The sequence below is a fragment of the Liolophura sinensis genome, chromosome 1 (assembly GCF_032854445.1).
Source record: "Liolophura sinensis isolate JHLJ2023 chromosome 1, CUHK_Ljap_v2, whole genome shotgun sequence".
Taxonomy (NCBI): domain Eukaryota; kingdom Metazoa; phylum Mollusca; class Polyplacophora; order Chitonida; family Chitonidae; genus Liolophura; species Liolophura sinensis.
This window is the reverse complement of record NC_088295.1, coordinates 85,144,803-85,164,467: the sequence shown is the minus strand read 5'-3', so window position 1 is coordinate 85,164,467 and position 19,665 is coordinate 85,144,803. Positions and strand designations below refer to the sequence as shown.

At 39.0% G+C, this 19,665-nt stretch overlaps 1 long non-coding RNA gene across 1 annotated transcript; it reads left to right on the top strand.

Annotated features, from left to right (window-relative positions):
- Window positions 1-15,154: 15,154 nt before the first annotated feature.
- On the top strand, window positions 15,155-17,984 carry LOC135462008 (uncharacterized). The gene is made up of 3 exons (XR_010443421.1): window positions 15,155-15,232; window positions 16,924-17,021; window positions 17,527-17,984. It is a non-coding gene; the product is annotated as an uncharacterized LOC135462008 (long non-coding RNA).
- Window positions 17,985-19,665: the final 1,681 nt, after the last annotated feature.

The window sequence follows — 19,665 nt, the reverse complement described above, 5'->3', positions numbered from 1 at the left end:
GATTCTTATCACTTTCTACAGGCTAACTTAAACTACATGTACCTCATTTTTACTTCAGGTTACAATTAGGTTTCAGGTAACACACCTTTGCTTGTCAAAGTAGACCTGCCGTGAAATATATGTTTATTTCGGCAAACCTATTGGTATTGACCGCCATGTATTTTCCATATGCCTACGCGTTTCTTCTCAGTCGCTTATTTACTATAGCGAAAATTGATTCACGTGTTCCATCACGTCGATATGTGTTATCTGATTTGATATAAGATGACTGAATCCAATATAAGATAGGTTCACACTCAGGTATACATGTTCTCTACAACCAGCTTTATACTTATTCCATGAACGAAGTGAAAGGCACCAGAAAGACGCTAATGTTAACTACACCTGCCTTTATTGCAATCACGCTTAAAAGAAAAGCAACATTTACCTATTATCGCTATTTATGGAGGCTGGGGTTGCAAAATAATCTCACGATATTACCCGTCAGACGTCTTGTGGACTGTTTCTTAAAAACATCAGTTAAATGGGAAACATTTTCTCATGTCCTAATTACATTAATATCACTTTTGGCTAAGTATCTAATAAAACTGAAAAAGATTCAGTCAGACTTGACGCACTGATTCGCCAATAGTGACATGGATGAGCTATGTTTTTCACTTACCAAACCAATTTTGAATGAAGGACAGAATTTATAACTGACCTTCGCCCGTCATCATTTTGCTCTGTCTAACTTATCTTTAGACAACTTCCCACTCATGGCAATTGCATGTATTAACATGTGTCCTTTGCACCGACTAAGCAATTCTACTGTCACAAGGATAAAATCTACAAAACACCTTTGCTTGACTAAATGTAGAACTTGGAAAATTACGTGATAAGTGGTCATTGTCTGTGATTTTTCAAACGAAACGTGTATAAAACGCCTTGCTAGTGTTATGCTTTTTGTTTTTTTAACTTTATGCTGTTTGTTCGGTAAAGTATCGGCAGAGCTTGACATAATACTGACATGTGCTATATGCAACAATGCATGGCAACAACTGGCAATTAACTTTGATATCATTTTAACAGCCAGTCATCCGCTTCCAACTTATCATGTTTTACGTCATAGCTGCCATCGCAATGAAATCCCGACACAACCACAGCTTACTTAAAATCGATCGTACATGCGTTACTGTCAGTCACCGGGTTGCCCTTATTTCACATGCAGTCGCTCTTGCAGAGGCTTGGCTGTTTTTGGTATGTTAGAAACTGTTTAAATTCTCATTTAATAGCGTGCTGTGGGGCTAACAATAGATTCTCTTTGTTGGGGCCAGTTTATTCATTCCTGAGGGCCAACAGGCACACGCTTGAGCACGTGGCGTCAGCAGCGCCTCCTCGTGGTTGTATAATGAGACCCTTCCAAGTCTCGTTAGGCTGGGCAATAGAAGTCTCTTAAACGTTTTGTTTGCATTTCCAATATTTCACAGGCATCAGTTTTGACAGGCATTGTGTTGAACCAGCTATAAGATATATGAAATGAATACATTGCTCATATGACAACCCTTATTAAAGACACTCGCGTCTTGGCTACAATTTTACTTGATTCTGAAACAAATTAAAAGTTACTGGAAACTGAGGTAAAACTCAGGTTATAACACTGTTTCACATATTGTGCCAAAAATGATTTATATAACAAACGTGATAAACATACACGCTCTTGAATAGCCAGTGCATGGTAACGCGAATGTAAAAGCTAAAGAAATACTCCAGTTTTATAAGCACCATTTCTACCACTGACAATAATGCTCAAGGGATCGGTCAGCGCGCCATTGCTGGCGGACAAGGGGAGGTCACTGGCAGTTATTAGCATGGCTAAGGATCAAAAGGGCAGAAAATCAATTAAGTCAGGACAAGATTTCGTATGGTGATCTTGTTCCTTGCTCTCGGCACTCTGCTCTTCCACTCCGGTAAAACAGCCGAGTGGTTGAATATACGGCTAATAGGCAGGAAGTTATTAAATCGCAATTTTCTTCATCAGAGTGTTTCTACATTTGTCCACTACGGCCTGCCGCATGAGGGCCAAGGGAAGTTTCCCCAGCTTGCTTCCTGTGCCGTCTTTCGCGCGATGCTGTGGCCGTGTCTCTATTCTACTATCAGACGCAGGGCCAATACTTTTCTTGAGACGTTTCTCTGTTGTGCTAGTTACAACCTCTTTGTCCGGGCCAATTGCGGCGCAGAATTCTACACTTCATCATTAGTCCTCTTTGGGCTGCAAACGTCCAACACGCGACGGGAACTACTTTACAAAGCGGGCCTATTCTTGCTTCTAGTCATCCATAATGACATCATTTTGAAGATCTTTGCCACCGAGGTTTTAAAGAAGAAAATATCAATCATTTACCAGCCCAATAGCTGCCATGTTACATGGAAACGCTACTGCAATCATTGAATCAAACAGAATACGACTTAATGAATATCAAAAAATCTGTAAGGAATTAATAAACAAGATGGTGAGATCTGTTTCATACATACACGCCACTGAGTCAGTATTATCGATTTAACTTAGACAATTTATAACATGATGCATGTATATACTCGGCATGGATTAAAATATCTTGTTCTTTTGGTTTACAATTAAGGTTACGATGTGACAAAGTTTTGTAAGCCTTAAAACGAAGACCATTTTGTGGATATACTTTCAAAATTGTGATTTTACAAGAATAGCCTATAAATGTCATGGAGGAAAAGGTCACTACAATCTCAGGTGGCCTGATGCCATTTTACAGAGCAGAAAATTTGTATTCTCACAACACCCCCCCCCCCCCCATGGATAAAGGTCCCTATTATATCGCCACCCTGAATGGAATCTGAGATTCTCATCTGAATAGAACGCGCACACTGACCTTTGTCAGTTTGCCTTTGTCGAGAAATGAGGTGATATTCTTCTACTTTAACTCCATTTATTTCCTGATAATTCAGGAACGGTATTACTATAAATTTAAATGCTGGAAAAATATGTCAGTGCATTCGATCTTCCTAACAATATGCACCTCCTCTTATTTTAACACCAGGGCCTAGTTGTTTGAAAGTGTATTAGCTAATACTGGTATTAAGTCATATTTCATATTTAAAATTTTAGCCAAACTCAGGGGCCAATGCACCCCTCCAAAGTCAAAGAATAACACCCGCAGATTTAGTTCATATTTAATACACTGGTACATAAACCAGTTTTGAACAACATGGCACAGGTGCTTTAGAATATCTCCTCATTTCAAAGTTGTATATACTCTCTATACATGAATAATGCTCTCACTTGTGATCTAGACTGTTATAGAATGGACGTAGCAGCTAAATAAAGTCTGAAATAACAGTGCTAGACTTCCTCAATAGACCATCAACCGCCATAACTCTCATTTATAGCACATTCCATGTATGGAAATGACGCCATTTCGTCCTATCGTCGTTTTAACTGAATGTATGCACAAGACGTATCAAATGTCAACTCATTTCGCAGTAGCTAGCCGTGCTTACATCTCAGGCTATCTTAAGGTCTTATATAAATATGATGACGCAAAATAAATACTATAATTATCAGAATTTTGACGTAAATTAAACTCATAAACATAATTTTTTGAAAAAAAAAAGGAATTAATATAATGCCGACATGCACGACATAAAATGTTGATAAATGGAGCAGGTGTGAGATAGAATGTAATTAAACTGATACAACAATAGACAGTATTGTTTCAACATCATAATTCCAATCAGTAGCCATGAGTATTCCCATAATTGCATGGTTAGAAAAAAGCATTTTTCCATGTTGCGCACTTCATTTCTTTTTTCTAAATAGAAAAATAAATTTTGGCGATGTAATTTTACACTTATAGCAAGCGTTTTAGATCCTGTGCTATACAGGGATAAAAATAAATATGAGAGAAAAATAAATACAAGAAACAATTATTAGTTTTTAAAAAATTATTGCCACCCCTACCGCTCCAAAAATCCCCAGTCTAAATGTTACATTCACATGCTTTTAGAGACGTTTAGAAACTTTGCGTTACCAAGTGAAAAACTTTCCTAAGTCTTAAAACGTACACCATTTTAATGTGATAATTTACATGCTGTTTTAGTATTAATCAAGGCAACTGTATACGTGTAGATTAGAATTGGTTGTATGCAGAAGAACTTCAAGATAAACCGGATTCTTTAGGTCAAAGAAGATCAATCAATAGTAATGTGTATTTGTACGCGATCCCAAGCTTTGCTACTATATATATATTACACAGGTTCAGGCGAATGCATCGTAAATAAAATCTTACGGTTCTATTACTTACAAACAACCAAATCTCCACAATTATATTTGACATGTAAATATAGGCTAGACATATTAAGGTTACATTTAGATAGCTTTTAACTGCCTTTTAACTAATCATGCCTTCTAGGTATATCATTATAAAGACTATCTACCTGTTGGAAAAAATCCAATCATATAAACTACCTTTATAACAAACTTAAAAAAACCTTCATTCGACAATTAACAAAGTTCATCCAAGGAAAGGCTGAGTATATACACGGAGCTTCACAAATCAACATTCCCGAATCACCGTTGTCTGTCGCACTGAAGTCGGTTATATCCATGGCACATAAATAAGTAACCATGCACACACAGGGTATCTTCTTCTCTTGTCTAATTTTAAAGCAGCTCCATGCTCTATTGTAAGTAAGGTATAAGACAATAACGCACATATTGCGTAGTACTATATAGGCCAAACGAGCTATGACTGCATGGTAACTGGTGTGGCAGGACTCACGCCCTGCCTGCTGTACCCCACTACTGACATTTGTTTCCCTCATTCAGCCATGTAAGGTTATATAATGACAATCTAAACAAGCATCACTCCGGCATTTGTACATACCACCAACAGCAAAAGCTGACAAACAAGCATCACTCCGGCATTTGTACATACCACCAACAGCAAAAGCTGACAAACAAGCATCACTCCGGCATTTGTACATACCACCAACAGAAAAACCTGACAAACAAGCATCACTCCGGCATTTGTACATACCACCAACAGCAACCGTTTTCCAGAACCACAACAAAAATCTTTATGGTTGACATGTTACATGTTTACATTTTATGGTATCTCTAGGCGTCGCATCCGACATTCGTGTACCAGTCGTCAACCATAATAAACGCTCAAGGTCAACAAATGACAAGACGAATTTCCACGACAGCTTTCAACACAAACGACAAAAGAAAGTATATTCCGGAAACAAATTATACGAAGGAGTCATATATAAACAGTAGCTGTGATTAAAGAAAAAATTGGGGATTGTTTTAGGCGCGCAAACTTTACCAATGTATTTAAATCATGTCGCATGCCAGTTAATAAGTTGCTGTTACCATAAAATGAGATTAAAATTGTGTACCCCATGCAGGTGACATGTACATCCAACGAGGCGATCATCTTCAACACAATGTATACACACGCCCGTCATCCTGGTTAAGCGCATCTTAGCCACAGTTATAATGCACAGCCTGACAAAAAATCTGGACATTCTGTCCTTGCATATTTACCTATAAGAGAACTATACTCATTGTAAAAACGAAGAGTAAACCATAGCCGTTTGGCGGAATATCCTTCACAAACCATTTACGTGTTGTATGATACGAACAATAACCAAACCATATAATAAGAATAATACAAAAACTCCTTCCAGGAAACAGCAATTGGTAGATTTCGGGCCTAATATTTAAGACATGCGTGCAAATTAAAATAGTGAATAGCACATGAAAGCAGTCTACATCATCTATGATGTTATCTAAACTGCTATATTTTTGCGCATAAAATATGTAAACGTGTTCAGAAAATGAGACCTTCATATTTCATATTTCATTTCATACAAGAATATGAATATATTTTTATCTGGCTATAAATAATGGGAGCATTAAAAGATTCTTACGTTGGGGACGTTTTATTTGTTTATTTTATATAACACTCGATTACATTTTATTTATGCAACCCCTCACCCCCCCCCCCCCCGACCCTCAACACCATCATTACCTCAAACCATGCACCTCCTACACAGTTGAGCTGACTTTACCGAAGTGAAAATGCTTCATCTTTATTGGCAAATGGAAGAGATTATCCACACAGTGAAACGTTACAAAAATGTAGATATTTCTGTGTTTACATGACCAGGACGCCTTACCTGGCCTGTAAATTGTCTGTGCTCGGAATACGAACGACAACCATTTTTATTATAAAGATACACGTATCAATGTCTCTAAACAAACAATGCAAGCTATTCTCTCTTCGCAAAAATGACTACCTAACCTGGATGTGGGTTATTAAGACAGATGAATTGTTTTTCTACTCATAGTGGACCAGAGAGAGCCTATAGAGAACAAGTTAACATAACAAGGCAGGCGATAGCATGCAGATGACAAAAAACAACAAGGTCGACAGAGATCAACCCATTTACCTAGGGACAAGCAGGTGATTTGCCGGGAAAATAAGCTGACAAACACTAACAGCTTCTGTAGTGTAATGTGATAATATCTGTATTTATTTCGGGTTAATCGGTTTCTGTTTGGATAAAGTTCAGACAGCGCGTGGTCCTTGCTGGAGACGGCGGTCCCAGGGTGACACCCTCAGGTGTTGATCGGTGTGAAGACGGCTGAGTACTTACCGCGACAGCAGGTGAGAATTCTTCACTGAAGCGAACGTAAAAACAAACAAGGCCATTTTCAATAAACTTGCTCCTGTCCTACTGTGAGACAATTATATTGAAAAACCTGCAGAATAAAATGCAGACTTTGAATGGACATATGTAGTGCATTAACATTTTGTTGAGATATTTATGATAAGTTATATTTTATCATTGTACAGTTCATCTGTTTATTTGAATTTTGTTTAACGATGTACTCATTAAGTTCCCATTTATAGGTTTATCATTCTATAAATGGTCAAAGAAGAATTTCTAAAGCCATGACAAGTCATAAATAAACTAATTTCTATAACTTTTAGGGTAATTGGGTTCTGTATGTTTTTTATCTTAGGTAAGTTTTTTCGATGTAAAGAAAATTGTTCATCAAAAATGTTTAATTAAATTATACCTTTATTAAATAGCATACATCTTTCGCAATAATTATGGATTCAAAAAACTCTAAAACGATTATTAAAATTTATAAGAAATGTTTGAAAATGTATGTAAACACAAACTTTATATGAAATGCAGAATGCTCGGGATTCTGATAGGAACCCCTAGAGTCCTTCCTCCCCCTTTCACTATATCATAAGGGTACTTAGTTATTTGCACCTATATACCATCGTAAACATGCCGGTGTGTGCGGGCAATTATCATCTGGTGCATGCATGTGAATGGAAAATAACGGCTCAGTGCAACCATAGTATTCGGTAAATGGTCACGTATAATTTCTATTTGGGCGATTCCACAGAGTTAATTTCCGTATATATAATTACATAATTGGACGATACCACTAATGCGGTTAATATCCGCAATTAGACAGATAACGAGAGTGTAGAGCACCTGGCCCGGCAATCAGGTGGTCGCTAGGGACCGACTTCTGTGTACATGAAAGTATACTGGAGTAAATCAACAGGCATGGCGTGCCCACTGCCCATCATCACATAATTAATAAAGAATGCGGATTTTTGAAAACGCCAGTGTCAGGTAATTCGATACCTTGGTCGGTTAATCGTCAACGGTTTGCACTAACGTTTAATTTTGTTTTTATTATTATAATAAAAAAATATTACACATCAAGAGCTTTATACCAAGGCGCATTTATATACTGCATGTAAAATAGAGGAAATATATAAACATTTATAGTTAACTTTTCTATATGATAAATTTGTCGTTATCACTCTTTTAGAATTCATTTCTGAAGACGGTAATTTTAGATACTTATAATATAACCTTCATGAAAGACACATTAATAGAACGCGAATACCAAACTGTCTGAATAAATGTATTAACACATATCAAAGGCTTTTTAAAAAAATTTCTCCTTCTTAGTTTTGCGCTCTTCCATTAAATAAAAATCAGCAAGTTTTTCAACAAATAATGTATTCTTCTTCAATTATGCATTGATTTTTCTATTTTGGTCTAATTGCATTGGTTCTATATATAAGAGACAGCACTCCACGAATGAAGGTATAAAATGATGGAATATTCGGCTTTAGGTGTATAAAACCTGCAGTGCCAATTTCAAAAAATTAAGAAAATTAAACACAAATCATTAAAAAAAATTCCTACATTTTAATTCTTTCTTTCGTCTTGGTGTTTTCTTCCGATGTCACCTAATAATGCAATCTGCCATATGCATCCCAAGAAAGGAGAGAATGGTGATTAAATAATTTGACGTTCACTGCAGCAGTGTGAAAACAATATTACTGCTTAACCAAGAGTGAAAAAATATTATTGTGATAACATTCTGTCTTTTTGCGGTGTATAGAATACTTTGAAAGACTTTTAGCCTATTCCCAGTCTTTTAGCCATTGGTAAAACAGGTTTACCTAATATACTTCAGACATTGCTATTGTAATTTCATATATATTTCATGCTTGTAATCATTCTGGGACTATTTGCACATTCTTTAGAGCCATGATAATGTATAATGTCTATTGTATACATTCAAAATGAACCACGAATTTATTAATCAGTCATAAAACAAGTGTAGTAAAAATGATACAAATATCTGGCATTGTAGTCTAACCCTTTGACACTTTGTTGGCTACAGTGAATCGATGGACAAACGGATTATTATTCCTGTCAGGTTAATTTATTACCGTGCGTTTTGTATTCAAGAGATTATACTCTCTACTGGCTTCGATAAAAGACTGGAAACTCTGAACTGCACTAAACCTGGAAAACGTTTGCGTCATATCAGTCAGGCCAGATATGTGTTAAAATCACGAAAATATAGTTTTCTTTACATCCCGGATAATCGGTGTGTTTAGTGAACTTATGATCGGTTCGTGCAGGTCGTAAAGCGCCATTTGACACGCCACAAAGCTATGTTACTTCAGCCTGTACAAGGGTTTGTTATCAAACTAAGCGACCAAGATATAGCCTAGCAGGGATGTATATACCCTAATTATGGCGAAATGGGAGAAGTCGTATTGTTTACGTGGCTGTAGACGAAACAAAATCAGTTACACAGCGGTAGACAAGAACAATGAAAATTCAATTATTGTCTTATCGGCGTCATCATACGTCACCAGAAGTTTGTCTCGCGCCGACAAACACGTGCAAGCCTGCATGGCGTTCCTTTTGTAGCCCAGTTGACAGTCTTTGTTAGGTAACGGGTAACTAACAGTTAGATTTTCACGTAATCTCTCTTAATGCAGAATGAAACCCGGGAACGGACCCATATGGGCGCTCCATGCCGGACTGCCATGGGGGCACTAGCCTAGCCCAGCATCGTGTCCATAATACAAATAGTTGTGGGCTTTAACATGAGCAAAATGGAAGCGTTAGTTATCTGACAGCAGTGGTCAGTTTTTACACAAAGCCTAAAAGCTGAACTTGACCTACTGACCCGACCAGAAAAGCACTATAAGAAATCAGATTAACAATAAAGATAATTTATTGCTGACATCCTTCATATGCAATAATGGTCTGGCATAGACATACATACCATTAGAACATGACCATCCTCAGAAGCAAGTTTTTCCCGAACGCTTTGTCACGTGAGTATAACATCCCGAACAGAAAACGAAATTATTTACAGACATTTGGAATCCATACACTGTGTGCGACTGTCACATATTCCATCTTGTTACTTTCATTTGACACATGTAGGCTAATATCCAACATCTGAAATGATACTGTAAAACATTTTAGTTTCCTCTTGTAAGACATAACTTGGGCGGGGAAGAAGTACAAGAGACACCAGGACAGGTCCTCCAGGTGGAAAGGTAACGAGCTTGCTAGGGACAGCCTTCTCACAGGTAAGTGGTTCCATGAAGCAAGAAGATCACAGATAACAATCTAAAGTTGTAAGAATTAAGACAAACTAAGTCCACGATCTGCACAGTCCAACAGCTCCCGTTCGAATGATTGTTCACACTAAGGTCTTGGCGATTTTGAAAAAAATATTGTCAAATTTGCGTAACCTTTTGACAATGTTAAAACCCGAGTCATTAAGCAATTTGGTGTTTCGTGTCCTGTTATTACGCCGGTAACTGTACGTCCTCTCAGACCCTAATTTACTCGCCGAATTACACCCGATTTCTGCAGGTCGCGTGCTCATATTCTCCTCAAGAATGACAATCACAGCGGTTTCAAATATGTGTGGAGTATAAGAAACCCATGCACTTACATAGGGTTCAATTTCTGAGCAACGTATGTTGTTTATTTCTGCTCTAAACAGCTAAATTGTTGCCTTTTTGTCATTCACCCATTCAACACCACTCTGCACGTTCCAAGTCTTGTATTAATTATCCTCTCCAAGTCTCCAGTTAATTTCCCAGAAAATAATACAGTTGTGATATTTGTAGATATTTTAGCTGGATTCTGCAGGGTTTAATAAGTCAATTTAGGAAATAATTGTTGTATCTTTGGAAGAATGTAGTTATTAGGAGTAAAATTCTCCCGGTAATACCCCGGCACAGTAGGCAATATTGTGTCATTTTCTGTCCAGGCCCAGACAGCCTATTATTTTGATAAATAACAGAGGAATCTCCGAGGCTAATTTGAAGAAATTAGCCTCAGTGAAGGCATGATTGGACATGCTGATAACCAGGGCTTCGATTATCTCTTTACCATGCATATGGTAGAGTATATATAGTTAGAACAACGTGAAGTAGTCTCATATGTTGACGATACTTCTCCAGGGATAATATGTACGATCCATGCATTTGTAAGGCAACTTTATAAAACTCTGCTGAACTGGCTTTTAAGGCGATCGGTATTGTCATTCAACAATTTGACTGAAATTACTATTGCTGCCTGAAGCCAGGATTGAATTTATTGCTGTCCGTGTCTGATTGACCATGTACAAGAACTGAGTGTTTTTCCTTTATGCTACATTGTATTTCAGAATCGTCGCTAATGGAAACCTATGATTCACAACAGACATTTGGGCCTGTTTTCATGCCGAATAGACGCTCGCGACATATGGGAACTTTTTGTTCAGTCGGATTGAAATCGACACAGGCACGGCCGTGTAGTAATATAATAACCCCTCACTCTCTGTACAAGATGGAACTGATACTTTTCTTGATGTTTACAACGCACTGCATTGCTTTCTGTATAGTGAATAAATAGTCGTGGAAGATATGTTTTGTTTCAACACATCGTCTAATAAAATGTTTTTCCTGTTGAGGTGAATTTATAAAATTATTTTCCCGGAAGCTGATTTGAAAACATAGAGCTGGTAAATAGTTCTTATAGTTCATATGTTTATACATTGGAATATCAAAGGCGTAGATGCATATTTACGGACATAAAATATCAGATTCAATGCTGGGAGAAAACGCCAGGATTTGGGTTCTCACGTCCATCTACAGAGAGATCAGGGTTAGGTCAACAAAACTAGATGTCCTTGAAGCCACACTATATTTGGTGTGGTTGTGCGCTCGGTGGCACATTAGCTGCCGTGTTGTAGGTTGGCTGATTGCTCTATCCCATCATATATCCTGCTTCTGAAGGTCATAGATGCGGAGACTGCTCGCCCAGTATCGGGTGAAAATGATAAGACCAATTTTGAGATAACCACACATAATTAAGGGTTAATTATCCGTGACTCAGAAAACAAAATTGCCAAATAATTTAAACCAATTCTGGCTGTCATAGCACAAAATGAATGTTTTCCTTATAGAACCTACGTAGGCCTAGCGGATAGCGGAAAGTTGTGGCGTCTGGAAACATTACAAGGTAAATTACACACGAAGTCTGAATGAAGGATCGGATCCAATGCTGGATCTGTTCCGCCATTACGCCATTTGCCTGTCAGACCTTGGACGGTAGATAAATCGGCATTCAAATGGTGTGAAAACACATCGCTTGATGGAAAGCCGGCCAATTTGCTCTACTTATAGATGATACTACGTCACTAAAATTCCATGTACAAAGTGCCTACTATAGTACAAAAGAGCATAATTGCTCACCATCATGCGGAGATAAATTACTCGGGTATATTTATCTAACTCTTCCTTGTATTATTTTTAGTGTAGCTTTTATGTCGCTTGTAGCATGTGTTACAGCACGTGGATAATAACTATATATGTACAGTGTATACAATAAAAGCGGTGTAAATATTACGCCTGGAAAGTTCACTCAATCACAATCAGCACTTACATGTACTGATGTTCATTTCAGACGAGAATAAATTTTACAATACATAAATAACACTCCAGCTGGCAATTGTACAATGTATAGCTTGGCCATTTGTATTAGAGAACATAGCAAAGGACAAGAAACACATCACTGACATCTATAGTCAGTTTCAGACTGGACATGATTTCAATGAGTTCTCGAACTGAGTTCATTTACAGGTGTATTTCCCATGTTTTCCACTTAACATATGCATTTATTGCTTTTAACCCCAAAAAACAAATCGTTGAATAAAAGAGGATGATCATTATCTGACAACACTGCATGCGTGCTTGCATATATGGGGTGAAAATTATCGAAGCTTTCTACTCCTTATTTAAACATACTTGACTGGTTTCAGAATTTTATTCTTGGAGTTCGCAGTTATCAACATCGATTAATTTCTTTGTAAATAATATAAAGTTTGAAATCCAGGCAAAACTACCATATATATGCAATACAGAATGGGGCATATTGACATAATATATTTGGACTTTGTGGTTAAAGGATGTAAACATGTCAGGCGTTTCAATGTAAACATATCATAACCGGATAAATGAAGAATGAGTAATATAGATTTGGTTTTGTCGCACAGTTCTCACGTAAAGTTCTGTTACATAATACTGCCAGTGCCATCGTGGAATATTTGTCCTGAACACATACAAGCCACATGTAGGCCTAGTAAGAAAATGAGTCTTCTATACACATTATGTGTGACGCATTGCTATATACAAGCTGAGTTTGTGAAATGTCACCATACCGTGTCTTGCGACAAGGTATAATCATTACACTTTCCTATAGGGATGAACATGATCCATAACAAAAAGAAATGCCAAGCCAGTATAACGTTTTTGGAGTTCACATTTAATGACTGGTTTCAGGTGGTGACGCAATATTTGTTTGCCATATAAAACAGCAGAAATGGATTCCATGCCCTGACGCCTGTTTAAGACCTGCTCCTACAAACACTACTTTATTTCTTCTAATGAACAGACACGGGGTTTTCTGACGTTGTGTAATACCTTCATATTTAATGAACGGGCCTGAGGTGTAAAATGCGGCGTTTACTCTGCGGTATGTCTTAACACAACCCCCGCCCCTCGTGGCCCACTAAGCGATACACTCAACTTTCGTCAAGTGTCAACACGTAGACTTTACGCCCAAAACACTTTTCTTTTACATATCTCCAAGGCTTGGAGGCCCCGCGGCCAGGCCATGACATGGGAATGTATCCCCCCCCCTCCCACCCCCAGCTGCATGCGAGCCGGGCTAAACCTGAACCCGACTCTCCCGCCGTATAATACCTGCGCGATGCGTCACTGTGCCCATACGCACAGCTCGCAATTCGTCAGTTCACTGAAATCTTAAGGCGGTATATTTTTGTCTGTTGTTTGATTTCTATAGTTGTTGGACGACAGTGGTCAATTCACAGTATACCTCCGGTAGGTACAATAGCTGGGCCTGCCCGGATGGTCCGTCCCATGTCAAAGGCTCAGTCTGCATGAGTTGGCCGGGAGAATGTGCGAGCATGTTCACGGGGACATGAACAGGCAGAAAGATGTCCCTCCTCTTGACATCTAGAAAAGAGTAAAAGAAGGGGTTTTATTTGCCAGACAGTTCTCGACATGGATGAATGTGCAGTAGTGGTTCTTAATAAACATAAGTGCTCTTCAAATTTAGCAGTGAATGGTTCCCCCACGTGAGCTTGCGATCGACCGACCATACTTCACGAGCGCTGTTTGTTTTCTCTTGTACAGCGGGATGCAAGAGAACATTCGTGTCATTACGACAGGTGCAGCAAGCTTTCCTCTTCAACAGTAATTTTAAAGAAAACCTATAAAACCTGTATGGTGAATATAACCAATTCTTTGAAAGCACATTACCATTCTTGTAATGACAAAATTGTCGCTTAAGTTTAAATCATGACCAGTAAGAAAGTAGTTCTGGGTGTATACAATGTTATGATGTATAAAATATTTGCATTAACCAAAGCATTCATACATGTATTTTGACATTAAGTGTTTCCTTGTAGACGTCTTTATTAAGGCCATAAAACATCCTCCCATAAAAACACATTTTGATTACCATTATACGGTTCAAATTGCACATCGATGTTCAAATTTTCGATGTGCAATTTTAAAGCACAAGAGTCACACCAATTAGCTTTTTTCATGTTGCTAGCAATGATTTGGAAATATATGTGTTTCTGTTTGTTGGAAGAAATACGCTCTACAGGACCGTTGGGGTTTTATTGTCAGACATTATATGAGATCAGATTTGAGAAATTTGACAGGTATTATTCTCATCCTGTCAAAATTAGACTATCTGATATACCACTGAATCAGTCCATGTGATCGGTTTACCCTAGTAATCCACCCTGGCTTATTTACTGGACTATGTAGACTAACAAAAGCGAGTAGCTGTATAACAAAACGTGATATCTGAGAGAACCATTAGATGCACAGGGAGATAGCGACTCGTGAGTAGCCTCCCTTGATAAACAGAGCAGTTTGGTAGGCAATCATTTCCGCTATCAGTCGGGGAGGTCATATGGACACAGACCCCCATTACAACTTCCGTTTTTCAGTAGGGACGATTGTAGTTCTGTGTATTTTAGGGTGTAAAGTCTTTTTTTGCTGCCAGCCTGCCGTTTTTGGTGTACAAGTGCATGCTTGGTATCAAAATGATGGAAATTGTCTAAGCTTTGGGCAGGTATGAGTTTTAATGGTGAAAGTTTGAAATTCTGGGCGAGAGGACACAAGGAGACAGGTGGTGATGAGGCTGCGAGTGACGTCCCCTTGGCGTTGCTAGGCACCCCTCCCAGCTGCCGGCATGTAAAGGTCCAGATTTTGACGGTCAACCTATGTCAAGATTTTTACAGCTTCTTTCTCTCAGGCTGGGCCAGGTATGCACCAAAGCTTATTGGCCTCGGAATGTTTGGGACTGAGCTACAGCGCTAAACGTTAACATTGTCGCTTATGGAAAACTAATGGGGGTCTGTGGCCTGATCTGTCCACTTGTGCCAAAACATGTAATATGTCACTGTGTGCTCAGATTTCGCAGCAGCCTGATAATATTTGGTGGGTACATCTGCGATGTGGTTTGCATTGACATGGAACTTGATTGAGCAGTTTTAAAGCTTTTTAATTCTATATTTTCCCCACATATCCATTTTGTCTAAAAATCGGCTAAAACGCTCTGTGGTCAAGGGTAGTACAGGAGTATAAACAGACTGGAACAAACACAGACAATGTTTCATTGTTCCTGGTTTTTAAAATGTCTCTTTTGGGGCTGACATTTGATAAATAATGCAAAATTTGAGTGCTGCGAGTGAAATTGGAGTATGTGGCTGATAGATAGGGTGGTGTGATTAAGGATGGTCAATAAGGCCTTGCATCACATATAAGGGCCCAGCCTCACACAGGTGGATAAAAACACATCAGCAGATTAATTTACTTGGCTAGAGTAGTAGAGAGGGCCAGTGTGCATTTAATTTACAAACCAAGTCAGGTTCCTCCCATGTGTGCCACCACACACTAGGTAAATGTGCTTCAAATCATCCTGCAGGTCACAAAACATTAAAAACAGGCATCTCTGCTGGAACACTGTCTGCTGTTTTGGGCATAGACTTGAAGTGGACAAGGTAAATTTTCCTCTTTAAACTTAAAAATAAACCACTGTAGGCATGTAGTTTTCATTGCATGTGTATATTCATTCCTCTGACAAGTTACATGTGCACTCACACAGTATGTGTGGCGTTGGAACAAAAATGATCAATTTCAAGTTTCTAGCATACATGTGAGTGTGATCTGTTGGAATATTGCCCTTGTGAAAATGAGTCTCTGCCCCACCAGGTGTCTGTTTTTCCACCAGAACATAGTACGCTGTTCCTGCGACATCTCAAGGAGTTTTTGTTTTAGTATCTGGCCCAGTGTGGCATCCACCTCCCTGGACAACTGGGATTTTTTTTTATGTTTCCAATGTCCTCACACACAAGTTAGAAATTAGACAGCTACATATGGCTCTCACATCCTAGTTTAATACCTATTGAGCTTTTGTCTTGGTTTCCCTCTTTAGATCTTGTCTCCCAAACATGGCGTCAGTGAACTTTGCCTGGTTTATGCATATATTGAACTGGGATCTACCTAGGTGAGTGGGGTCTGCTAGCCGTTCAGCTTCCTCAAAGGCCTGACCATTCGGATGCAGTCTTCCACTCCCTTGGCCGACCTAGAATCCCCGTCATTGGTCCGGTACTACACCGTGACACATACCCCTCCAGCTCCCCCCCCCCCCCACCGGGGAAACGTCACAGGTTTCTCATATATGTACGGACAGTTTGAATGTCCATTCCTCATGCCCACCCAGGAACACCCAGTGTGGAACCTGATTACGGATGTAATTTCTCACTGATTATTTGAGGATTTCTGTGTTGTTACAGGTTAAAAAGTATAGCTTTTCCCCTCTTCTTGGGTCCCTTCAACATGTCTTGGGAGGGTTGCCTTGCTGACTGTCTGAATGACCAATGTGCATGTACTGTGTGGCTTTATTTTTGTAAGTGGCAAATTCATATTTCTCCCCTCTACTTATCTCTTGTAGATGCCAGTGTCACACTTTGGTGTTTGTTATGTGGAAAGTACTAATTTAGTCTGAGGCAACAACACAGGTGGTGGGATTCTTTTGCACTGTGAGTTGAGGTAAGCCAGCCAACCAATGGCAACCATGGGGGAGACGGGAAAGGGGGGTAGTGGGGGGGGGGGGGGTTGGGGGTAGTGGGTGATCTTTTAAAGGATTTTATCATGTGAATCACTATGTAAAAGGGATACTAGTCTTTCCTTTAGTCCTATCCATGGAAACTCTGCCTATGAGCATTTCTATATCAATTTGGATGCATATGTTTACTTTGATGGTGATCAAAATGTACTTTTCTGGAATTTTGAAACTCCGCTTTGCTACCCACCTGTATCACTTTAAGTCAAATTTTGCACAAAGTTGCTAAAAGGTATGTCCTATATTTTGTAAGTGAATTGTCAGATAAATTACCTGTCTTTTGATATATATTTTGACACTTTTGGCTTTTAAGTATTTTCTTAACACTGCTGTAAACAAGAAAATCTACTTGAAAATCCATAATTTTCTAAATGTTTGTCAATGGAAAATGTAAAATACTTTGTCATTGGAATTTTTTCATTTTTCTTGCAGATATACATACCAGCTTTCCAAAACATTTGACCTGGTTAAGATATTTTGAACGGTATGTGCACTACAGAGCTTTGAACTTCGTGCTTGAGGTCGGACAAACAGACACATCTCCAAGATAGGGGTACCCCAAGTTAAATTCCTCCTACTCAAAAGTTTTTGCATGTATCAAGCTGTAACTTTATGTGTGAGGTTTAGAGGTAGTAAGCATTATGTGGTGCAAAAATTATTGATTTTGAAAAAAGTTGGCTGGTGTGATAGGACACAGACCCCCATTACAACTTCCGTTTTTCAGTAGGGACGATTGTAGTTCTGTGTATTTTAGGGTGTAAAGTCTTTTTTTGCTGCCAGCCTGCCGTTTTTGGTGTACAAGTGCATGCTTGGTATCAAAATGATGGAAATTGTCTAAGCTTTGGGCAGGTATGAGTTTTAATGGTGAAAGTTTGAAATTCTGGGCGAGAGGACACAAGGAGACAGGTGGTGATGAGGCTGCGAGTGACGTCCCCTTGGCGTTGCTAGGCACCCCTCCCAGCTGCCGGCATGTAAAGGTCCAGATTTTGACGGTCAACCTATGTCAAGATTTTTACAGCTTCTTTCTCTCAGGCTGGGCCAGGTATGCACCAAAGCTTATTGGCCTCGGAATGTTTGGGACTGAGCTACAGCGCTAAACGTTAACATTGTCGCTTATGGAAAACTAATGGGGGTCTGTGGCCATATCGGGCCCCTACAGTCCCTGACGCCTGGGGCAATTCCGAAACTCTGCTAACTCTCACATGAATACCTCCACTGACCTGAGGAGACACGGCTGAAAATTAAACCGTCACAATTCTTTAGAATGTACACAATTACCAAAATCTTTGCTGTTTGTTGTTACTTACAAATCAACGCGATGATTTCGGTGGCCAGTTTCAACGTTATGCTTGTCGTTATGAATATAACACGCCTATTTACGACTGCCGGCATAAGTGTGAAGCACAACTTCGAAGTCCAGCATTTTTGATTTACTGATGAAAAACGTGACGTATTATCTGACCATCAGCCTTATTCAGTGAGAAAAAGTCAGCCCTGTTCCGAAGTTGTCAATGAACTGCCAAAGAAATTGTGCTCCGTTTGAAGAATGAGATGTTTAAATAGATTCGCCTGCAATTTACCACACGCAACTGCCAGACAGACTTGGTAAAGTGCGTTACAGGCCAAGCTGTTAATTTGCTAGATCGCTCCCGACCTCTTAAACTACGCATGGCCAACTTACTGCTGTCATTATCTGTCTGTGTTTTCAAGCTTTTACACCTCCACGACATCATTAGACAAACCAGACGATGTAACAGATAATACTCTACACATAACGCCATAAAGGTTTGGCTATATCTGGTTCAAGTAGTTGGCCTAAAAGAAAACAAACCCTCTGCAATTCGCATGTATATAGATTTCAAAGATAAGGTTATATTCCTGGTTCGTGTAAAGATAGCCTTTCTCTCAAACCATTTCAAAAACATACATGTTATTTTCTGCTTATATTTTGCATTGTTCAAACTGTCGGCCCGTGTGTAATATTTTCTCCACGCAAAATTTTACTGTAGTATTTATGTTATTATTTCTTGCTAGGAATTCAAACTGGATTAGAGTTGGTGTTTTTGGTACGATACAGGCATGGCCATGTTGTTCAGTTGATGCCACCACACAATGGCATCTGCTGTGCACGGAATTGTCTTGGTTCATGACAATAATTGGTAGTAGGCGCTCAATGCACTTTAGGTGGATCTACATAAGTTCAGTGCATATTACTTAGAGCTTTCCAGTTTGTGTGACATACACACTGATCTGCGTCACATGTGGAAAATCGCCCTTTGGTTTACTCCTTGCACCTTGGTTTGTTCCATCCATAGAAGATATTCATGCGAATGGCTTTAAACACCAAACAAGCTATCAACCAGCTAAAATCAGACGAAGAGAACGAATGATGTAACGACAGAATCATTGATCTAATTGACTGTAAACTATGTGGAGCCACCTATAAGGCTGGCGTCACCTTAGGGGTTAAAGATATCTGTAATATTTGGCGATGGAATTGTAGAAGCTGAGATGTACCTACCGCAGTGTTCCTGAGAGACCTGATTCCAACTACAGGTGTACACCATGTTC